The sequence below is a fragment of the Pleurodeles waltl genome, chromosome 11 (genome assembly GCF_031143425.1).
Source record: "Pleurodeles waltl isolate 20211129_DDA chromosome 11, aPleWal1.hap1.20221129, whole genome shotgun sequence".
Classification (NCBI taxonomy): domain Eukaryota; kingdom Metazoa; phylum Chordata; class Amphibia; order Caudata; family Salamandridae; genus Pleurodeles; species Pleurodeles waltl.
Window position 1 is genome coordinate 894,373,476 of NC_090450.1, and position 15,458 is coordinate 894,388,933.

Sequence of the window (15,458 nt, forward strand, 5' to 3'; positions counted from 1 at the left end):
CAACTAAAATCATTTATGTTTGCACAGAGGAAACAAGGAGCAACATTTACTTCTCCATTTTGTTATGGAACAATCTTATCCTATTATCAAAGCCCACATTATGAGAGGCCCACTAGTCTTGAAATATCTGTAACTCCAGCAATGTCAGTACCATGAATTACCAGTGTTGCAGGAATACCGCGGATTCTGAGTTTTTCACCCAGATAGTTTATCTGCTTTCATCTGGGGAAATGTCTGGTTTCAAAGCAGCCCGTAAATGGGAAAAGGGGCCAGAACTGGTGCGAAAACAATGATGGCTGCATGTTATTCCCCACTTCTCAGTAGTTTACCTGTAGTGGACTGGTATTCTGCCAACCCAGAACTAATGACACGGGTTCTATGCATTATTCCCACCCAGAATGGGGCCCTATGTATACCACCTAGACTTGTTCTGTATTTTTAGGACAGTGCTTGGGTCTTAATATAAGTTAAACTTTATAAAAAGGGAGTCAAGAGAAAATGTTTAATAATTTGTTTGCTGTAGAGCACTACATACACCAGCGGCGGCTCCTCTATTAGGGCAGAGGGGTGTCGCCCCCTGCTGCCACCACAGCAAAAGGTGAAAAATAAAATGGTAATAGGATACAGTTAATACCATTTTATTTTTCCCTTTCCCCATGCCGAGCAGTGTTTGGGGGCTGGGCCACTGCTGCTGACTAGCAGCAGGGAAGTGGTGCTCACTCCACCAGTTAACAGTGCTTATGTCACTTTGGCTGGCTGTTGTGCGATGGCTAGCCTGACATGCGCTGTGTAAATCTCTCCACCCAGCAGTCTAAGACAGCTAGGTGAAGAGCAGGCACAGGCGTCCCTGGTACTTGAGGGAGCATCTAGGTAGCCCGCTCCAGCCAATCCTGGCACTGCTCTTAGGCTGCTAACATTACCAGCAGCATGAGAGCAGAGTTCGGAATGGTGTGGAGAACTGGTGCAGCATGCAGACCAGACCAGTGCCGAGGCACTGAAGCAGGAGCACCAGAGGTGAGTCAGTGCATGAAATGGGTTAGTACAGTGGTTGCTAACCTGTGGTCCTGGGACGCCTGGGGGTCCGCAAAGCCTCCTCAGGGGGTCCGCGACTGCCTAGTACATTAAATAATATCAACAGATTATGCCCCCAGCTTTCAGTGATGACTCAGTGGGGGGTCCCTGGATTCCAATAATGATTCAGTGGGGGTCCCTGGGTTCCAGTAATGATAAAGTGGGGGTCCACAGAAGTCAAAAGGTTGGGAACCACTGGGTTAGTACATTTTTAGTTTATTATTCTTAATTCACTGATGCACTGTAAGACTCACACTGCCTTCAGTCTCAACGCCAGAGCTCTCAATCATGATTTGTTATAAACTCTGTTCATAATGAGCCATGCCTGACAGCTTTGGCGTTGACCAGGCACTGCTGGTCAGTGGTTGCAACACCAAACATTTAGGGTGCCAGCCACCACTGATGTACACGTCTGCTATTGTAAAGCACTTTAAATAACAGATATTATCTTACCCAATGTATGGTATTCATTTGCCAATTTTCGAGCAATGAGTTTACCAAAATACCAATAAATAGTTATACCAATATTTGAACATGTGACTCTAGAGCACTGCATTTTGTCAGTGACGAACGTTTGGCTTCCATAGCCATTGAAGTAACGCGAGCACAACATTGAGACAGTTTCTGTATAAAGTTCATCCACATGTCAGTATATACAGGGAGTGCAGAATTATTAGGCAAGTTGTATTTTTGAGGATTAATTTTATTATTGAACAACAACCATGTTCTCAATGAACCCAAAAAACTCATTAATATCAAAGCTGAATATTTTTGGAAGTAGTTTTTAGTTTGTTTTTAGTTTTAGCTATGTTAGGGGGATATCTGTGTGTGCAGGTGACTATTACTGTGCATAATTATTAGGCAACTTAACAAAAAAAAAATATATACCCATTTCAATTATTTATTATTACCAGTGAAACCAATATAACATCTCAACATTCACAAATATACATTTCTGACATTCAAAAAAAAAAAAAAAAAAAAATCAGTGACCAATATAGCCACCTTTCTTTGCAAGGACACTCAAAAGCCTGCCATCCATGGATTCTGTCAGTGTTTTGATCTGTTCACCATCAACATTGCGTGCAGCAGCAACCACAGCCTCCCAGACACTGTTCAGAGAGGTGTACTGTTTTCCCTCCTTGTAAATCTCACATTTGATGATGGACCACAGGTTCTCAATGGGGTTCAGATCAGGTGAACAAGGAGGCCATGTCATTAGATTTCCTTCTTTTATACCCTTTCTTGCCAGCCACGCCTTGGAGTACTTGGACGCGTGTGATGGAGCATTGTCCTGCATGAAAATCATGTTTTTCTTGAAGGATGCAGACTTCTTCCTGTACCACTGCTTGAAGAAGGTGTCTTCCAGGAACTGGCAGTAGGACTGGGAGTTGAGCTTGACTCCATCCTCAACCCGAAAAGGCCCCACAAGCTCATCTTTGATGATACCAGCCCAAACCAGTACTCCACCTCCACCTTGCTGGCGTCTGAGTCGGACTGGAGCTCTCTGCCCTTTACCAATCCAGCCACGGGCCCATCCATCTGGCCCATCAAGACTCACTCTCATTTCATCAGTCCATAAAACCTTAGAAAAATCAGTCTTGAGATATTTCTTGGCCCAGTCTTGACGTTTCAGCTTGTGTGTCTTGTTCAGTGGTGGTCGTCTTTCAGCCTTTCTTACCTTGGCCATGTCTCTGAGTATTTCACACCTTGTGCATTTGGGCACTCCAGTGATGTTGCAGCTCTGAAATATGGCCAAACTGGTGGCAAGTGGCATCGTGGCAGCTGCACGCTTGACTTTTCTCAGTTCATGGGCAGTTATTTTGCGCCTTGGTTTTTCCACACGCTTCTTGCGACCCTGTTGACTATTTTGAATGAAACGCTTGATTGTTTGATGATCACGCTTCAGAAGCTTTGCAATTTTAAGAGTGCTGCATCCCTCTGCAAGATATCTCACTATTTTTGACTTTTCTGAGCCTGTCAAGTCCTTCTTTTGACCCATTTTGCCAAAGGAAAGGAAGTTGCCTAATAATTATGCACACCTGATATAGGGTGTTGATGTCATTAGACCACACCCCTTCTCATTACAGAGATGCACATCACCTAATATGCTTAATTGGTAGTAGGCTTTCGAGCCTATACAGCTTGGAGTAAGACAACATGCATAAAGAGGATGATGTGGTCAAAATACTCATTTGCCTAATAATTCTGCACTCCCTGTATCTCTGCACTGTTGCCTTAGCGCTGAACTGCATGCGCGAAAATTCCAAGCATAAAAATTGCATGTGCTAAAATCGGCATCAGTATTCTGATGTACCATAGATAAGTACTTGAAGCATAACGGGGAAGTTCTCCCATTGAGGCATACTTTCAAGGACACCTCCTGACTCAGAAGCGGAGGTACACCCCTTCTTTCTAACACGAACGTATTTATAAAAATCTATTTGCCAAGATGACCCTAGAACTATCCTCTCCCAGAGAATACAAAGAGAAATGTTCACTAATCTTACAAAAGCGAAATTTCTCTGTGAATCACAAATAAGCACCGTACCTTGTTTCACATTCAGTCTCCAAATCATCGTCGCCTCAAGCCAAGCTTCTGCAACCCATTAAAAACACGTTATTTTTAGGCTGTATCTGCTTAGTACATAAAATGCCCATGTATCCGTGTTTCATAATTATATTACACAGTGATCAATGCACCCTGAGCTAAAAAACATTCAAGCTGCAAGCTTTAGGATTGAAAAAGCTTTTGTATTGCAATCTAAAGAAAAAAATCTAGGTTTATTCATGTTCATGAGGCAAAAGAGACGTTTACAAATATTGCTAAATGGTGATGTTTATGCAATAGCACAGCACACTGTTTCTAGGCCCATGGTAATTGATGTGACCATTCCACAGAACGTTCTTCGGATTTACATAATTTCAATGTTTTTCTTCAGTAAAGCCAGCAATCCCCAGAAAGCACTCAAATAAAGCAGGAGTTGGAGGGCACCACTCACATTGTGAAAGAGGGGTGGTACCTCTAAATAGGAGCAATTACGATATTCAACCAAACACATAGAATAGGGAATGCGTGAAATTTTCAGCGGAATCCCTTACATTTAAAATGTTTAATCTGAACGCATACGACTGTCACAAGAATGTCTTTCTCCTCAGCTGGTCAATATGTTTTTACTGTTAACAGTAGCAGCTTAACCTAATGTGGATCACATCTGATCTAATTAATTCTACATTACATGCCAAAACTAAAATATATTTACGCATTTGAGTGTGGTAATACCACCCATGGAAAATACTGATACCACCGTTTTTCTCCAGTGCAATATTATCTCTCCATCACGACTAAATTAGGGCAGAGGGGGAGTAATGCAGTACTTCCTTATAGCTTTCTCTGTTCTGAGCTGCAAAACTGGAATAGTCTCCATACAGCAATCCTGTGAAAGTTGGGAAGGCACAAATTTCTTGATAGTGTGAAATTTATGCACAACTTGAAATGCAAATTTAGATGCAAAACCATGTTTGTGTAGGGGCTACAGTGGTGTCTTCAGACTCACTGGCTGCACTGGGTCCACACAGCAGCTCTACAGAAGGCAGCAGGCGAGGCAGAGGTATTTTCTTTCACCTCTTAACCTCCTGATGCAGACTCAGATATGAAGCGAAAAAATGTCTTCGTTAAGGTGATTGACACTCAAGCCTACGGGCTAATCCAAGGTGTGAGTGACATTTCCAATAAAGCAGTGCCTGAACAGGACTGAGGGCTTCATTACGAGTTTAGCAGTCATGAGGCTGCCAAATTCGCGGTGACGGTCAGACCGCCAAATTACAACTTTGGCAGGGAGACCCAACTGAAGACAACCGTCCCTGCCAGGATCATTCATCCGAACGGGGTGATGGTTGTCAGGCATTTAATTAGCCTTTTCATTTTGGGGACCCCACCATGAAAAGGCTAGCAGAAAGTCAGTGCAGTGGGTCCCCCTGTCCAGCACCGTCAGAATGCACACTGTCACACAGTGTGCATTCTGATGGTTCTGGCGTGTTAGGATATTAGCCTTGGCTCCCTTAAGTGAGGCAGGTCTACTATCCTAACACTGTTACCGCCGGGCAGTCCGGCGGGAACGCATATTGCAATGTTCCTGCCAGTCAGCCCAGCAGGAACATTGTAATATGCTCAGAGAGGGGTATCACCGCCATGGTGGTGGCATCCTCTCCGTGAGTTTGGCGGTCCTATGGTGGCCCTGCCAAACTCATAATGTGGCCCTGAATCATTGCTCCACTTTGAGAATGCTGGGATAATTGACATAATATCAATGTAGACAATATAGATTCCCTAAATATATCGGAAAATAAATAGTTTGGAAAAACATTGTCCTCCTACACCTAACTAACAAACACATAAATATTGATAACCAAATTATGACTATCATAAATGTCTGCTTTCACTTATATCAATTTCAATGCTATCGAACACAAGCATATTGAGACCTTTAAATAAGCATAAAAATGCACAAAAATATTGGAACATATTATATTGGCTACGTAAGTATATAAAAATCACTAGTTTTAAAGCAAAAACATAAAGATAACATTGTAAATAATAATTTTTGAATTAGCCATAAAAAACGACCAGTATTCTAACAATATTGTAACAATGTACATTATTAAACTAACAATAAATACCTTCAAAAAGGGAAACAAATCAAAAGATCAAAATATTAATGCAGATAAACATTGATAACAATTATTGCAATACAATAATAAAAAAAAGCATTATGTAAATATATTCACTGAAAAACCAAAGGTTACAGGGATGTTAAAATTAGGTTCTGAATATACTTGTATATCGCATATTTAATACATTTTGCATTATATGGTTATGACTCCCACTGTGCTGGCCACTAAACCACGAGTTCCACAGTGCCTTTGCACTAATATAAGCAGAGTTAATTGAAACATCATGTGCATCCTTACTCAAACCACCTGAGGAAGACTGAAAAATGTAAACTTGTTGTGGTGATACGGAGCTTGCAAAGTGATCAAATGGTGTTGAAAATTAAATAAAATTTGCCAAGAAGAGCCCCTGGGAGTGCAGCGTTTTCTTTTTGTTGAATAAAGCATAGGGGTGTACACCCAAACCTCCAGCAGACAGAGCACGCCGATTCTTGGACCAAGCTGTTTTCATGTTGAGTAAAGAGGCAGCGCCCGGTATACGGCTTTATTTTGTGAAAACTATGAGATGTTGAGGAGGTATGAATCTCCTGCGTCTGTACATTACAGTGTAAGATGACTTCCAACACACCTTGCGCCATTTGTGACTTCTGCACAAGTATCTAAATATACCAATGCGGACCTGTTATGGAAGTGTCTTAGGGGTTGGTGTCATTTTTGCTGATACGAAGAGTCTACTTAGACATTTAATAATTGGTGAGGCAATTATGTAGCCATAGTGGGAGCATTGTGGATTTGAAAATTCATGAATGAAGAACTTGATGGAAATGCTTTATAAATAGTGATAAGAGCTTATCAGCAGTAGCATTATGTATTTGCTGTAAAGCAGGAGATGATTTGCATATTGAATTAATGTTGCATTATATGGATATGACTCTCACAAGTGCTGTCCACTGAACCACAAGTTACACAATGTCTTTGCACTAATACAAGCAGAGTTAATTGAAACATCATGTGTATGCAGACTCAAACCACCTGAGGAAGACTGAAAAGTTGAAACGTGTTGTGGTGATATGGAGCTTCCAAAGTTATCAAATGGTGTTGCCTTAGATAGATCACAATACCAATTGATTGAAGATAAAAATTGGGTGGGAAAATCCTCACCACAGTTTCCTTAATAGAATTGAAAATTCTTGTTGGGAATGCTAGAACAGTTTTTATTCTATGTCAGGACTGGAGGCTCTGATTATGCTTGTTTAAAGCTGTCCCATCACTACCGAGGATACATCAATTATAGGTTAATAATAAAAAGTTTTAACAGTAGACTCTGATAATCAATCATCGGCCTTCAAAATGTCCTCTAGACGGCACCCCAAGGAATAAGACTTTGATGCCATTGCACTTCTAGCAGAATAAGCTCCAACTTTCGAAACATCTATACCTGCTTCTGATAAAAGCCATCTCACCCATCTTGTTAACATAGCATAGGAAACAGTACAATATTGCTTCTGCACCCTGCATGTTCACTTACCTCATAAGCCTTCAAGAATTGAACTACACAAAACTTGGGGTTATCCAGATAAGCTGGGTAAGAAATTACCTGGTATTACATTTTGTCCTTTGGGATATAACAAAAGAAACTCCTTCTGGATTAAACCAGCACCCTGTCAAATTCAGAGCCCTCATGTCTGAAAATCTTTTACATGAAAAAAGACAGAACAACATAGTGAACTTGTCGGACAATTGTTTCCTGGATAAATACTTATTGCTTGGCCAAGCGTCTAAAAACCTAAGGACCACGTTAACATCCCACAGATCAGAATATTTAGGGAGAGGAGGATTAGGCATCCTAATCCCTCAAAACAATTTACACACGATGGGCAGCTGGCCAACTGGTCTTCCATCTATAAAGGAATGACCGGCGGAAATAGCGGAGAGGAAAGCAGAAATTGTTAATTGACCTGTAGGCCATCCCCGCCACTGCCAAGGAGGAATGCAATCTGTGTTAAAAGGATCCTCACCCTGTGTAATGCACCAAGCACACCAACATCTCCAGGCTGAAGTGTACATTTTGTGTGTACTTGAGGCCCATGCTTGGTTAATGAATTCCTGAGCCTCTCTCGAAAGGCCAGGGAAACTCCATCTTTCCCTGAAAGATGCCAGGCTACTAGTGATATCTGTCAAGTTTGGATCAATGGATGCGGAAGACCCATGGGGTCCAATAGCAGGTTCCAATGAAAACATATCAGAGCTGGAGGAACACAAGCTAGCTCAAGAACAATGGGGAACCAGGCTTGTGATCTCCAAAAAGGGGCTACTAAGATCATTTCCACTCTCTGCCTTCTCAGTTGAGCCAGCACTATGGGTATCATCATAAATTGAGGGAATGCATAGTAAAAAGCTCCAGTCCTGTAGAAATGCATCTATCGCTTGGCCACAACTAGCTCCGCAGCCCCAATGGCTGGCATCCGACTCTATGACCATTTCCGACATCAAGCCAAAGATGGCTCTGCTATTCCATGCCTCCATGTGGTTCACCCACCAGAAATCTCCATCCTCGGGTTCTCAGAAAGAACGACCTTTTGTGAATAAGACAGACCCTTGTTCAGGTGCATTTTTTAATGCTGAAGGGCCTGATAATAAAGGGGACCCAGAAATATTGCTTGGCTGGAGGAGTCTAGGAGACACACTAACCGGGCTATGGACCTCAAGTCTGTAGGTCTCTTGGACAAAACTAATCTCAATTCCCTCTTGATATTTTTAACTTTCTGAGAGGGAAGAATTAGTTGTGCAGTCTGAGAGTTCACCTGGAAACCCAGAAATTCTATGCATTGGGTTGGATTCAGAATGGATTTTTGTAATTGACCAAGTACCCCAGATCTTGCAGAAGAGATATTGCCCACTCTAGATGCAGAATGGATCTCTGTGGGCATTGGGACATTATGATTATGTCATCCAAGTATATAATGAGATGAATGCCTTGTGCTCTCAGAAATTCTATGGCCGGTTTCATGATCTTCGTGAAGCACCAAGGCTCTGATGAAAGAATGAAAGGGAGAACTTTGAACTCATAGTATTTGCCCCCTCCACAGAAATTGAAGGAAGCGTCTGTGAGATGGAAAAATGGGGATGGTTAAATAGGCATCCTTCAGGTCTAATCGAATCATCCAATCTCTTTCCTGAAGTATGTCCCTCAACAAATGGATCCCATCCTTCTTGAAGTGACAGTAGAGAATCCATTTGGTGAATCCTCGAAGACTGAGGACCAACCTTGAGCCACCGCCTTTCTCTTCGACAAGGAAAATGGAGCTCATAAAACCCCATGGGTGACACTCCTATTCTTCTATTGCATCTTTCAGCAAATGTGTTGTGAGTTCTGAATCTATAAAGTTCTGATTTAGTTGGGAAAACACATCAGGCGTAGCGTACTTGATTGAATGAAAGTTTCGTAAGACTCCAGCCTGAAACCATAGATAGTTTTGAGAACCCATAGGTCCTGTTAAATCTTTTGCCAATTGTGTGCAAACAGTTGGATTCTTCCCCCCAACGACAATTCTGAACATTGAATAACTCTCACCTGAAGTATTAGATTCCTGGTAGGAACTCAAAAAGCCCCAAAATCGTCCTTTCCGGAATTGTCCCATGAAAGCATGAGATTTGGTGGAGTAGAAGGTGGAAGCTTGGTCCTGGTAGCCACCTCTGCCCTTTGGAAATTTTCTCTTGCAGAGCCTTGAGTATAACGTTGGCTGAACGCTCTTCCTCTGAAGCGCCCGGCCTTTTCAAAAAGTGATAACTTTTTTTATTGAACCATGGGCCTTATCCAAGTTGGAATAAGTAAGACAAATTTGGACAATTCCTTCAAGAATGGTGCTCCCCATTAGAGGCCTTGTGCCACTGGGCCTGACTCTGAAGAGTCTAGGTCTGCAAGTTTGGGACCTAGTCTCAACATTTTAATATGAATCAGTGGCATTCATTAGATATTATGCAATTGGTATTACCCAATTGACATATAGCCTGTTGGGCCCAGCAGGCCAGGACCTCAGCATCAATGGGTACATTGGACTCTTTGGAGCGATAAGCCATCTCCAGAGTCTTTGTCAGTGGACCTGTCATATCTAAAAACTTATCCTGGCAAGATTTTTATGCCCTATCCAGGCCCTTTTTCTGGTCCTTTGTATATTTCTTGAGGTGCTGCGACCCCTGGTGGTTGAGATAGAGCAATACCCTGGGTCCTGATTAGCTGACGTCGGACCAGGAGAAAACCAGCTCCCCCAGAGCTAACAAAGGATCAGGAGGAAGCCCCAGTCAAGGGACTTCAGGAACACCCCAGACCTCCAACCAAAGTGCCCTGTTGTCCTGCAAGCGGACCCCAAACAGACTTAGCTCCAGAGTACTCCATTGCCCACAGCATCCAAGATATCCAAAACACCCTGCACCTAGCCGCCCTGGGCCTTGCATCGTGGGTTCTGCTGTGTGCCCCAGGTCCCCAACCTCTTGTGACCTAGACAGCCAAAGGGGACCCCCAGGCACCACTTTGAATTTGCAAACCAGCTCCTTTTCCAAGTGGCCCATCCAGGTGGCCCTGTGCCTGTGCCAAGAACATTGCCAATGCTGCTCCCGCCAAAACCGGGAGCTGCCCGAAGCTCTCCCGCTGGCACAAGGTGCCTACGACCTTTGCTACCATCCTGCGAAAGAAGAGACTGGTAACTCAACCGTACGATTTTTAATGCATTTTTTAAAGTGACTGCCTATTGATTCCTTTGGTGCGTAATTACACACAGAAAGACTAACTTTGCTAAAACTTTAAAAAGTCATAACAAGAAAAGTACTTAACCTATTCTAAAGATTTTGGTCTTACAAATTATATAAAAGTCTGAAGTATTTTTTATAAATTCTGCTCTCGAGATATTCATTGAGTGTGTGTGGTGCATGATTGGATTTGTGAGTACAGCAAATACTTAGCACATCTCCTGGATTAGCATAACCGCTCGACCAGCTACCTTAAAAATTCGAGTATTAGGTGGTCTGATTTTTACCCCTAAAAACTAACATGTGGTAGTCTGGACCCTCTGCATAGTGTACTTGGTTTTGTACACTACATAGAGGGCCAGCCTCCAACAGCTACCTTGTCATGTAACTCAGGTCCAGGACACTCAGAACAGAGACCAGCTCGAACCTCCTTATCAAAATCTTGTCACAGGTGAGCTTTGACATAGTCTATAACCTCTGGAGGGGGGACCCATGCAGTAGATCTGTGGTACATAATGTCACCCGGCTCAAAGTCAGGAGTTTGGGCTGCTTGCATATGTGTGGGCCCTAGATATCTTCCTGAAAAGAACTCCAAGAGTATACCGAATCTGATTCATCTGATATGATGTCAGCATGGGAGCCAGATGGCATACTGTACGTATGTTCACTAGACAGGGAGGTGGCTAGACATTCAAACGCCTCTGAATGTGGTTCCTTACTTTTTTTTCTCTTAGAATTTCCCTAACTTTCATCAATGATAGCTGATAGGGGGGTAGCCAGCCTTGTTGCTGGGTGAAAACGTAGAGGTGTTGCTTCAGAGGAGCAGTAGCTTTTACAAGTGCCTCATTAACTGTTTGGCGTACACCTGAGTCTAGGGGTGGACTAAATTCTGTTCAAAGGACCTGGATTGTCCATCGTCATAGTAGTAACTCTCCTCAGCTTCTTGGTATTCGTCAAACATTATGCAGCTTCCAAAGAAGTACCCAGGAGATAATTGAAATGAATGGCCCACCCGGAACCAATAAATGCGTATTATGGCCCCAAGAGGGGTCTCAAGGTGGAGCCAGCGGACTCTAAAACAATGGATCAAATCCCAGAACAGGTCAATACAAATGTCTTTAGAAAGCGGAGGGGGGACCTGTGTAAAAAATGCTTTGGGCAATGCCTCTCATGTTACTACCCTGGAGAACTCAGTCGAACCAGGGTGTCAACTGAAGCAGTTTTGCTTATACACACTTGATTAAACACTCAACGCACTTCTCAGGAATGGAAAGACCCGCACAGAGAACCTTGCCGAAATGCGCATGCATGTCGCATTCCAATGGTCAGCAATAGAAAGAGGACTGTGCAGTCGAAGGCTGCAAGGTCCTTGCTTCCAGAGCTTCGCTTCACAATATACACAAAAGCGGCACACCGCTTTGTTTGGAGGGTGCGAACCACTCCAAGAAATATATTTAACACACACTGGAATGGAGTTAGACATTAAAATAACATTCACATCAATGATCGCCCTGTCAGAACAGACGCTAGTTGTAAGTAGCGTGACTGTCTGACGCTAGTGCGACTATGCACACACACAGATCTGCAATAACATATGTCACAAAATTAACATTGTTTTAAACACAGGATATAGCAGGTTTACTTAACTGGCTGTGGAGAAGCAAAGAAAGAAGAAGTGTTTTGGTGTCAACAGGTTTTATAGGGAGAATTAATTTCACTTTATTGGCTACTGAGAAAATAAAGCATAGAAAGAGATGCATAATTGGAGCCTCCAGTCCTGACATAGAATTTGTGTCACTGTAACACAGGTGTGAGGGTTTGACTGTGACGCTCTATGGTTTTCAAATTTTAGCAGAGCGTGTAATTACGAGGACACTGGTGTTTAACAGACGAGGTGGATACATACATAGTCAAGGTAGATATGTTTAAATATTGCAATGGACACAAGTGTGGAACTCACCGCTCCTTACATGATTATGAGGAGATAAAGGACTGTGTAGGACAGGATGAGGATGATGTTGTATTTGTTTCATTCGTGAGCAGAGCGCGGTATCAAAGGCATACCAGTGCTTGAGAGAGAGTCAGTGGCATACATTAATGATAGAGCCAGAGATGAGATGTATAAACCTGGCTATGTACGCAAGGGAGAAAGTCACTGCTTTGCATTATCAAGCGGTAGTGAGCTGAAACCTCGGATTGCATTGAACATGCAAAATGAGAATCATTTCACTCTTGCCCTGCTAGAAAATAGAATGTGATCAAGGGAGTAGAAAGGAGGTTTCATGAGATATGAAATCAATATAAAGTGTGAGAATAAGCTCTGTATGAGGAGTGCTCTTCAAGAGAATATTTAATAATATAGGATTTAAAATAAAATTGAGGCTTTCTGTCTCTAGCCACCCCTTTTCATTTCCTCCTTTACTTTAATTAGAATTTGAGTAGCATGTGACCAGAAATCAACAATACTGATCTCACAGGAATGAATGAATGCAAAGGTACAGGGATGTTGGCTTGAACTATAAGAGCGAACGCAATATAGTGTGTGTGTTAAATTCACATGTATAGCATTAATTACAATGACAGTTAATCCCTGCAGGCTGAAGTATCTTTATTCCAAGTATGCTTACTTCTGTTTGTAGAAATGTCACCTAATGAAAGAGCAAAACAAATTTATTACCACATCCCCGCAGTATAGGAAACAGGGACCCAGATTATGAGGCGGGCCTTGTAGGGATAAGGGAATTAATACACCATAGCAGTAAGCAACATTATTTTAAGAAACAATTATATGATTTCTAAGCTCTATTAATAAAAGGACTAGGAATGTGTTTCCTAACATTCTATTATCTTAGGAAGGACCACATTCCTCTAGGACAGTGGTTCCCAACCTTTCGACTTCTGTGGACCCCACTTTATCATTACTCAAACCCAGGGACCGCCCACAGAATAAGTATTGGAATCAGGGGACCCTCCACTGAGTCATTACTGAAAGATGGGAACCTAATCTGTTAATATATTTTTAATTTTCTAAGCAGTCACGGACGCCCTGAGAAGGTTTGCTGGACCCCCAGGGGTCCCCGGACCAAAGGTTGGGAACCACTGCTCTAGGATTTTGATTCAAGAGAGTGATCTAGACACCATGGCATGGAAGAAGATATAGGGCATTATTAGATATTGGCTGAAGGAAAAACCCGTCCACCGAACTCCCGAGCGGGAAGTTGCCGCCATTGTGGCTGCCTCCCCACGGGGCGCAGTTTCCCGCTGGGTCAGCAGGCAGAAACCTCAGTTTCCACCCCCTGGCCCAGCAGGAAACAGCCTACAACATTGTCTCCAGCTCATAATCGAGCTGGCGGCAATGCTGTAGTGCTCATGGTGCAGGAGCACCCTCACAATGTTCACTGTCTGCAAAGCAGAGAATGAACATTGCAATGGTGCTGGCAGGAGCGCGACAGCACTGTCCATCCGAAGTGCATAAGCAGTGCATGGCACCCATTCTCCACCAGCCTTTTCATGCCAATGCTACCGCTGCTAGACTTTGAAGTCATAATTCCCAGGGCAGTGCTGCTTGCAGCACTGCCACGGCTGATTAGGACTGCCACGACTGCCAGACTGCAAAAACTACTAATCCTGGCGGTGCTGGTGGTCCAACCATGGCGCAGCTGCCGCTGTCGCAATATGGTGTTCGGACCGCCACATTGGTGGTGGTCATGAGACCACCAGGTTTGTAATGAGTCCCATATGGTCTCAGAAGGTGGAAAAGGTAATTATATGATCCATAGGGATCTATTAGTTGGTTTAACCTAACCACTGAGCAGAATGTTGAAATGTAGACCTGTGAGTCCTCTGTAAAATGTAGCATAAACTAAGGAGTGATCGCTGCTCCTATTATGCTGTATTTAAGGTACAGAAACATAATGGAAGGCATCATGGCTCCTGTTATGCATGCTAAGTTGTAAAGATAATAGTATTGTATGGGTAGTTGTTTGCTGGGGCTGTGATATGTACCAAAACATAGCCAGGCCATATTGGTAAACATGTCTTTTGTTGTATCAAAGAATAGGTAATTGAGCTTGTTTTTTTTGTCTCTTAGAAATTGTGCATGTTTTATAATATTGTGCCCTGGAGAAGGTGAGGTGAGCCATCTCTAGTACCACTGAAACGCTGCATTTACAATATTTTTCTCAACTAACAATTTTTTAGTATTTGATTTCATATATGGTTTTTAAAGTGTGTGATAACTTGTTTTTAGTTATATGTATGACATGTGGTTGGATTTTAAGATATCTGTGTATACAGCAATATAGTGTTCATGTCTCTGTAAGAAAGTGTTTCCATATGGCTTTTGAGTGTACATAACATTGTTTCACTGCATTTTCATTTGCTCCAGACAAGTAAACATATATCCCACTCAGCAAGGTTGCACAAAAGGGATTGCTCTCTTTTAGATAAAGTATTTATGCAACACTTAAATTGCAGTAACAGTGAAAAACACCATGAAGCGATTGCACATCGGCTTAGAAAATAGAGGATATTTCTCTGAGTAAAATAAAGACCAAAAAAAAACAAAATTGCAATAAGAAGAACTCAAGATATGAGTTTTTAAAGAATAAACTGCAATACAGTGCTTGGAAATCAATAGTGCTAAAAGGTTGCTTGAGGACATGCTAATCCGGGGTACATCCAAAGTTCAGGCTGACTGCAAAAGAGGGTAGACCAGCTATAGGAACCAGGCAGATTCCACTGAAACAGTACCTTGGATGGATCAAGTGTCTGTGTTAAATACTCAATACATCAGTTCTGATTCACACAATCAGATAGATGCATAGTCGTCGAGCCTCACCGTCTGTGTCATGACCAAACTCTTTTTGATGCAGGTGGTGTCATCATGCAGTCAGGTCTTTGGATAGGCGCTACATCGTTGTCAAGCACCGCAGATGGGACCAACGCATTGCTGAATCAGTGCTGCATCA